We start from the raw sequence: 9,108 nt of genomic DNA, 5'->3' as shown, positions 1-9,108 counted from the left end.
CTTTCTTTCTTTCTTTCTTTCTTTCTTTCTTTCTTTCTTTCTTTCTTTCTTTCTTCCCTCCCTCTCCCCTCCCTCCCTTCCTTCTTTCCTCGTCATCTTCCTCGTCATTCTCCTCATCATTCTCCTCCTCCTCCTTCTCATCTTCCTCCTCCTCCTCTTCTTCTTCTTTGTCTTCTTCTTCTTCTTTTCTTCTTTTTCTTTTCTTGCTCACCTCTTGCCTACCTCTGTTTTTTCCTTTTCTGCATCCAAAGGCTCAGAGAATGCACAGCACGTTACATTGTTATTCTCTGCTTGGGTGCTGACTTCCTCCACTTGCACCGCAGGGTGTCTGCAAGGCTGGGAGGCCTCCCTCCCACCGCCCCCTGCCACAGGGCCTGGTCCACATGGGAATCAATCCTGCATCTTCTGGACAGGGCCCAGGCCCAGAGTTCAAGCCTCAAGAGTGGCAAGAGGAGGAGGGGAAGCCAGTAGAAAAGCATGCATTTGTAATCAATGACAGTTCACACCGACAGGCTCAGAAAATAGGGTGAAGATCTCCGCTTCTCCTTACACTTCTGAATGTTTTGTGAATTAGAAGATTTTTCTCAGTGTTGGCCATATATGTTTATTTGTTTGTTTTCTTCCTTCCTGGTGTGTTTGTTAATATTATTTTTTTCCCCTGCATCCTGAGTCACAGCATCCCTTTCAGCTTTTTGTTTTTGTGGTACTGAGGAATCGAACCCAGGGCTTCATGGATGCAAGGCAAGCACTCTACCACTGAACCACCTTCCCAGCCCTTTTGGCATTATTCTTGTAAGCAGTGGCTTAGCTTGGTTCTTAGCCAGACAGATGAGCTTGACAAAGTCACCTGAGCTCTCTTGAGTCTTCCTTCACTGGGGTGTATGGCAAAAATAGAACCCAGGCTGGGAAGGTGGCTCAGTGGTAGAGTGCTTGCCTAGCATGCATGAGGCCCTGGGTTCGATTCCTCAGTACCACCTACACAGAAAAAGCCAGAAGTGCCGCTGTGGCTCAAGTGTTAGAGCACTATCCTTGAGCTAAAGAAGCTCAGGGACAGCACCTAGGCCCTAAGTTTAATCCCCAGGACTGGCAAAGGAAAAAAAAAGTGCATTCAGTGGTTTCTTTTGTTGTTGTTTCCACAGATAGTGATGCTAAAAATAGCTTTCTATTTTAAGCAGAAGTAATTGGCTGTTAAAATTTCAAATCTCTGGCTGACAAATATTTCTTGGGTAAAACTGGAGCAGATGCATTATTTAGAAAATTTGATAATGTGTAAAATTTTAGAGTACTTTAAAAATCCATACCAGGTATATTTAAATTTTTAGAAGTGTATGTGTGTGTGTGTGTGTGTGTGTGTGTGTGTTTTGCTACTGGGACTTGAACTCAGGCCTTTGCTCAAGGCTCTATCAGTTGAGCCACAGTGCCACTTTCTATTTTTTGGTGGTTCATTGGAGATGAGTCTCACAAACTTTCCTGCCTGGGCTGGGTTTGAGCCGAGATCCTCAGATCTCAGCCTCCTGAGTAGCTAGGATGACAGGCACAAGTCACTGGTGCCTGGCTAGAGAAAATCTTTAATATACAAAATCTCCATCCAGCAAGATACCAGAAGTACCATTGCTTTTATTTGTGGTCCTGTCTCTGAAATACAATCTTGTGACAGAAACAGCTGGTTATTATTATTATTGTTATTATTACTATTATTTTGTGCTGGTCCTACGGCTTGAATTCACTGTCCCTGAGTTTTTTGTTTGCTCAAAGCTAGTGCTGTACTATTTTGAAACTTCCAGCTTTTTGGTGATTAATTGGACTCTCCTGTCTGGGCTGGCTTTGAACCATGATCCTCAGATCTTAGGATCCTCAGATCTCCGTCTCCTGAGTAGCTAGGATGATAGGCTTGAGCCACCAATGCTGGCTTGACTCTAAATCGTTTTTGCCTTCATGAGTTATCTTGTTTGACTGATAACTCTAAAAGCTGTCTTTTTTTTAACGGTTCCATGTATAACAAGCCTAATGAAATTTACTGATTTAATTTTGGCATAGTGAGGAAGAGTCTTTCCCCCCTCCAGATGCTCAAATGATCGAAGAGAGAGAAGAAGAGAAAAACCACATGTGAACTAACTTAGTTTTTATGAATGTAAACTTCAACAAAACGGAAACTTTAATTATATACTTATTTATTCTGTAACCATCAGCAGTTAAAGGACACTGATTTGACCTAAAATATTGTGTGATGAGCTAAGCGGATTATATACTAGAAGCTAGAGGAGAAGAATTTTGCCAGAGTTCTTTCTCCAACACATTTTTATCTTGGCTTGTAAAACCATAAGCTAATCTCTTATTGAGTCCCTTAAAAACAACTTGATGAATGTTTGGCAAGAAATTCTGACCCAAAGTCTCCATTCTGTGGGTCCAAAGGCAATCAGGCTTTGAAGATCATAAGCAAGTCAGTAATATTAGGCCAGTTTTTTATTTTTTAATTTGATTTTTTTGGTGCTGGTCTCAGGGCTTGAACTCAGGACCTGGATGCTGTCCCCTGAGCTTTTTTTTTTGTGTCAAGGTTGACAATCTACTACTTGAACCACTGCTCTTCTGCTCATTTTTTGGTGCTTAATTGGAAATCCAGAGTCTCACAGACTGACCTCTGGGCTTGGGCACTGTCCCTCAGCTTTCGAGTTCAAGGTTAGCGCTCTCCCACTGGAGCCACAGCACCATGTCCAGTTTTCTGGTGGTTTATTGGAGACAAGAGTCTCATGGACTTTCCTGCCCCGGCTGGCTTTAAACCATGATCCTCAGATCTCATGATACGTCTTAGCTTCTTTTCTTCTTTAGTCCAGGCTGCTTTAACTTTTCTCCCCATTGCTGAGTGTCAGGCTGGGTTCCAGGGGAGTCAGCCTAGGCCATCTGACTTGTGTCTTGGTTTGAAAGGTACTACAGATCATTGGCCAAAGGCAGCTGCTCTACTTAATCTTCACACAAGATATTAGCCATTCACAAATGTCCGCTGTCTTTCTAGAGACATTGTGGGTCCAATCAGCAGCTGGTCAGGCCAGCTCTGATAAAGAGGGAGAAAGCGTAGAGAGAGCAATCATTTTATTTTATTTTTTTCGGTTCTCTTGGAAGGAACTAGGAGCCCGAAATGCAACTTTCTCAGGCTGTGAGGCTTTTCTTGGCCCTCTGCCTTTCTCATTAAATTCCTGATAGATAGGGATGTTTCAGTTGATGAACAGCTGGGAAAGTTGGATTCTTGTTCAGTGCACACTTTTTTTTTTTCCAAACCAAAGCACTTTAGAATTTCTGTGTGACTGGATACGAATATTTAACTCCATAATGCATAAGGAGGAAGTTCAATCAGGGTGATCTCAGCATCTGCCACCTGACGCTTCATCCACTGTCATTTGTTCTTTCCTTATTTCCCTCTCTCTCTCTTTTTTTTTTTTTCAGTTGTGGGGCTTGAACTCTGGGCCTGGGCGCTGTCCCTCAGCTCTTCAGCTCCAGGCGAGCGCTCTACCACTTGAGCCACAGCGCCACTTCCGGTTTTCTGATGGTTCATTGGAGAGAAGAGTCTCACGGTCTTTCCTGCCCGGGCTGGCTTTGAACCACGATCCTCAGATCTCAGCCTCCTGAGTAGCTAGGATTACAGGCGTGAGCCACCAGCGCCCGGCTCTGTTTTGTATTTGTAAGACTGGGGCTCTTGACCCAAAGAATTTCTTTACAGTTGATATTTGGATTGGGAGAAGGCAGTTAAGGGAGATGGTTCTAGCTTTCACCCAACTAGATGCCAAGAGCAACCCGTTCTTGGTCTAGCAATAAAATTAAAAAAATCTTCAGGCCAGGCACTAAATACCTCATGTTTGTAGTCCTGGCTACTCAGGAGGCTGAGATTTGAGGATTGTGGTTTGAAGCCAGTGCAGGAAAGTCCTCGAGACTCTTAATCACCAATGGATCACCAAAAAGCCAAAAGCAGAGCTGAGGCTCCAGTAGTAAAGGCCTAGCCAAGAGCACAAAAACTCAGAGACAGTGTTCAGTCCCTGGTTCAAGCCCCAGAACCGACAGAGACACACACACATCTCTAGATATGGCTGAACAAGCTGGAAGGGGTGGAAGGAAAATCCTGTCTAATTGAGAAATGCTGGTACAGACAAATACAGGGGGGAAAAAACATGTAGGAGCCTTTTCACCTTAATTTCTGCCCACTGAACCTATGTTTACAGGGCTGCTCACAGCGTGCCCAGGTACTCTGGTTATTGGCTTCATCTCCAACACTTGGCTGTATTTGGGGCTCCATTTGATCTTCTACACTTGGTTCTAGTTTCTCTCCAGCATCTGGCTAGAGTTGGGGTTCAGTGTCTCCTCCGATCATCTGTTTCTGTCCTGCATCTGGCTAGAGTTGGGGTTCAGTGTCTCCTCCGACCATCTGTTTCCGTCCTGCATCTGGCTAGAGCTGGGGTTTGGTTTTCTCCGCCGGTCATTGGTTTTATCTCCAAAACCTGGCTCAGATGCTGGTCGTGGATGGCCTGCCCTGGATTTCCATCTCGATTTGCAGAGGGCAGCGTGGGGAATAAGATGTGTGTCACACCCCACAAGCCTGCCTGGGGTCATGGCTCAGAACATTCTTTAGGGTGTAAATCTGGGGTTCACCTCCTGAGGCTACCATTCCTCAGCTTCCATGAAATGAAGCCCAGAACCCCTACCTTAGGCCTAGTAACCTTTGTGTCTCCCCTGGCTGGAGCTGCCACTTTTCTTCCTATTTCATCATTGGGGCAAAGAAAGAGGTGGGAAGTTAGGAAAGCTCAGACCCCTGTGCTATGTGGACCTCTTTCCATGGAACCTTCTGGAAGTCGGGTGGCCCTGAAAAAAGATGAAAGAACTGGGTGGTTTGGCATGTTGCGGCCTTGGAGGAGGCCCTGTGGTGTGTCTGGAGTTTTCAGTATTCGGATTTGGAAAGGAGAGAGAATCGGTCGCCTTGATGCATGGGTTATAAAGTCAAACGAAGCCCCGCACCGGTGGCTCACGCCTGTAGGTTGAGATCTGAGGATTGTGGTTTGGAGGCAGCCTGGGCCGAGAAACCGGTGAGACTCTTATCTCCAGTCAGCAAAAAGCTAGCAGTGGAGGTGGTGGCTCACTCAGATGGTAGAGTGCCAACCTGAAACTGAAGCCGGACTGGTGGGGGATGGGAGGGTGGGGGAGGAAGATGGCGTAGGACGGAGACAGAACTTTGACGGTTTGGAGAACTCAGATCATGGCGGGCCTTGAACAGGGCAAGTTGGAGAGAGGTGTGTGATTTGAGGTTGTGTTCTGAACTTCATGGAATAATCCGGTTGGGTAAGAGGAAGAAAGTTGTCAAATTAGGTTTTTTGTTAAATCCAAGTGAGATAGGGTCTCAGCTTAGGGAGGAACTATAAAGGGTGTGGGTGTATATATATATTTATATATAATATTTATATGTAATATATACATATATTCCATATGTTACATATAATCTATAATGCATAAGATTATATTATTATAATCTAAAATCTATGGAATATGTTATGAATTATATATAATATATGGAATATATGTATATATTTACCTTATCTGATATTTTTATACATTTATGCTTATATAATATCTATTATATTTATATAAATTTTTACATATATATATATTTTTTTTCCGTGTTATGTGTGTATGTGCCAGTCTGGAGGCTTGATCTCAGGCCCTGGGCACTGACCCTGAGCAATTTTTTGCTCAAGGCTAGTGCTTTGTCACTTGAGCTGCAACTTCTGGGCTTTTTGCTTATTAATTGAAGAGTTACAAGGACTTCCTGCTCAGGCTGGCTTTGAACTTTGATCCTCAGACCTCAGTCTCCTGAATAGCTAGGATGACAGGTGTGAGTCACTAGTGTCTGCTTCTTGTGTGTGTTTGTGTTTGCATGTTTGCCAATCTTGGGGCTTGAACTCAGGGCCTGGGAACTGTTCCTGAGCTGCTTTTGCTCAAGGTTAGCACTCTACCACTTGAGCCACAGTGCCACTTTGGTTTTTCTGTGTCTGTGGTGCTGAGGAATCGAACCCAGGGCTTCATGTATGCTAGGCAAGCACTCTACCACTAAGCCACCTTCCCAAGGCCTCTAAGGTGTTTTATTACCTCATAAAATAATCAAATATGTTTCACTCTAGCCAATGTCTTTGTGGACTTTTATGAGTTGTGTCATACAAGCTGCCCTTTTGTATTGTGGACCAAACAGAAAACCAGAGCCTTGGAAATGTAGAATCTGTGTATTCAGGAGAACTAGAATCTGTGTTCAGGATTAATGGGTTCATTTGTCAGTGGCAAGAGTTCACAGGAATGGGTCCCCATTCACTGAGAAGAAAGATACCTGAAGTAACCATTTCCAGCAAAACAATATGGTAATTTGGAACATAGATTATCTGGAGGCCTGTTACACAGGAAAGAAAATGCCTTTCTCTAGAGTGCGAGATAAGGTGCAAAACTTTGCTTTAAGGAAAGCATTAGAAATAAAACACTCCACCTCCATCCCAAGTGTTGGCTGTGATCTAGGGAAATAAATGGCTTTCCCAAGCCTCCAATGTTTCTTTGCAGACTATTTTGCCAATGAGAAAAAGCATCAGATATTGTTTAAGCCTTAGTCTCAAATGAAAAAAAAAAAGAGTTGGGCAAATGGCTCAAGTGGTAGAACCACCTTCCTAGCAAATGCTAGGCCCTGAGTCCAAATACCAGTACCAAAAGAAAAAAAGGAAATTCTCACCTTTTTCCTGATTTCCCATCACTGTTGGCTTTTTTATTTTTTTTTTCTATTTGTTGTGGGCTTGAACTCTGGGCCTGGGCGCTGTCTCTGAGCTCTTCAGCTCAAGGGTAGTGTTCTACCACTTGAGCCACAGCACCACTTTCAGTTTTCTGGTGGTTAATTGGATAGAAGAGTCTCATGGATTTTCCTGCCCAGGCTGGTTTGAACTGTAATCCTCAGATCTCAGCCTCCTGAGTAGCTAGGATGACAGGTGTAAGCCACCAGTGCACAGCTTTGCTTTATATACTTAAGTGTTTGGTAAACTCAACTGGATCTACTATGTTATCTTCTAGAAGAGAATTATGGGTTTCATTTCTTTGGTAAATATAAACGTGTTCAGAAGGTATGTTTTATTTTTGTGCCAATCCCAGGTCTTGAACTGGGGGTCTGGGATCTGTCTCTGATCTTCTTTTACTCAAGGATGGTGCTCTACCACTTAAGCCACACCTCCAGTTTGGGCTCTTTGGTAGTTGATTGGAGATAAGAGTCTCATCACCTTTGCTCTCTGGGCCTGATTTGAACTGCAGCCCTCAGATCTCAGCCTCCTTCTGGAAATAGAGCTGTGGCTCAAAGTGGTAGAGTGCTAGCCTTGAGCAAAAGACTCAGGGACAGTGCCCAGGCCCTGAGTTTAAGTTCCATGACCCCCCAGAAAAAGGTCTTCTAAGACGTATTTCATCTGGGTTGTCTAATTTGTGGGTATAGAGTTGTTTGTAATACTCCATTTACCAACATGTTAATAGCTAGTGATCTGTTATTTAATTCCGTGTGTGTGTGTGTGTGTGTGTGTGTGTGTGTGTGTACTACAGCTTTAACTGAGAACTTCAGGTTCTTGCTTGTCTTTTCCTATCGAATCTGGTGCTCTAGCACTTGAACCATACCTCCGTTTTTTGGCTTTTTGCTGATTAATAGGAGATGATAGTCTCTCATATTTGTGTGCCCTGACTGGCTTTGAACCATCATCCTCAGATCTTCTGAGTAGGATTACAGATGCGAACCTCCACTTGCCTGGCTTTTGTATTTTACTTCTAACAGTGATTTATGTGCTTTTAGCCTGGCTAGGATATAATCCGTTTCATTGATTTCTTTTTTTCCCCTCCCAAATTCGGTTTTTGTGGTGATTTTTTTTATCTGTTGAGTTTTCTTGTTTTCAATTTTATTTATTTCTTCTCTAATACATATTTGCTTCAAATTTAATTTTGCCTTTTTCTTGGTTCTGAAGCGGAGATAACTTTTAGATCTGTCATCTGATACAGGCGTTCAATGTTATATAAATTGAAGCATTGATTTTTGCTGCTGAATCTCCCCCAATTTTGATAAGTTGTGTTTCTATTTGCATTTAGTTCTTAATGCTTTTTACTTTTCTTGAGATTCAATCATTAACCTATGTGTTAGTTTGGAATATGTTTGATCTCTGTGTATTTTGGGTAATCTATCTCATCTTTTTATTTTTTGTCAAGTCTTGGGGTCTGAACTCAGAGTCTGGGTGCTGTCCCTGAGCTTTTTCATTCAAGGCTAGTGCTCTACCACTTTGAGCCACAGCACCATTTCTGGCCTTTTCTATGTGGTACTGAGTAATTGAACCCAGGGCTTCATGCATGCTAGGCAAGCACTCTACCACTAAGCCACATTCCCAGATCCTGTCTCAGCTTAATTTTTTTTAATTATTGAGGTGTTGTACAGAGGGGTTATCATTTCATAAGTCAGGTAATGAGTACCTTCTTTTTTCGTTGGTCATGGGGCTTGAACTCAGGGTCTGGGCTGTGTCCCTGAGCTCTTTTGCTCAAGGCGAGCACTCTATCACTTTGAGCCACAGCTTTACTTCCAGTTTTCTGGTGGTTCATTGGAGGTGAGAGTCTCATGGGGACTTTTCTGCCCAGGCTGGCTTCAATCTGCGATCCTCAGATCTCAGCCTTGTGAGTAGCTAGAATGACACCGGGAGCCACCGGCATTGGTTTTGATTTCTAGTTTAATTTTATTGTCCTCTGATAGTTGACATGTGTGAATTCTTAGTTGAGATTTGTTAGGTTTATTTTTCTTTTATTTTATTGTGCTAGTCCTGGGCTTGAACTCAGGGCCTGGGTGCTGTCTCTGAGCTTTTTGGCCACATTTGGTGGTTCATTGGAGGTAAAAGCCTTATGGACTTTCTTGTCTGGGCTGGCTTTGGTCTACGATCCTCAGATCTCAAACTTCCTGAATAGCTAGGTTTATAGGTATGAGCCACCAGCTCCTGCCTGCTGGGTTGTATTTTATGGCCCAGAACATGGACTGTCTAGGTAAACCTTCCATGTGAACTTGAGAACAATGAGTATTCCAGCCAGGCACTG

The sequence above is a fragment of the Dipodomys ordii genome, unplaced genomic scaffold, assembly GCF_000151885.1.
Source record: "Dipodomys ordii isolate 6190 unplaced genomic scaffold, Dord_2.0 Scaffold107, whole genome shotgun sequence".
In the NCBI taxonomy this organism is placed as follows: domain Eukaryota; kingdom Metazoa; phylum Chordata; class Mammalia; order Rodentia; family Heteromyidae; genus Dipodomys; species Dipodomys ordii.
Note: the sequence above shows the minus strand (reverse complement) of the source record.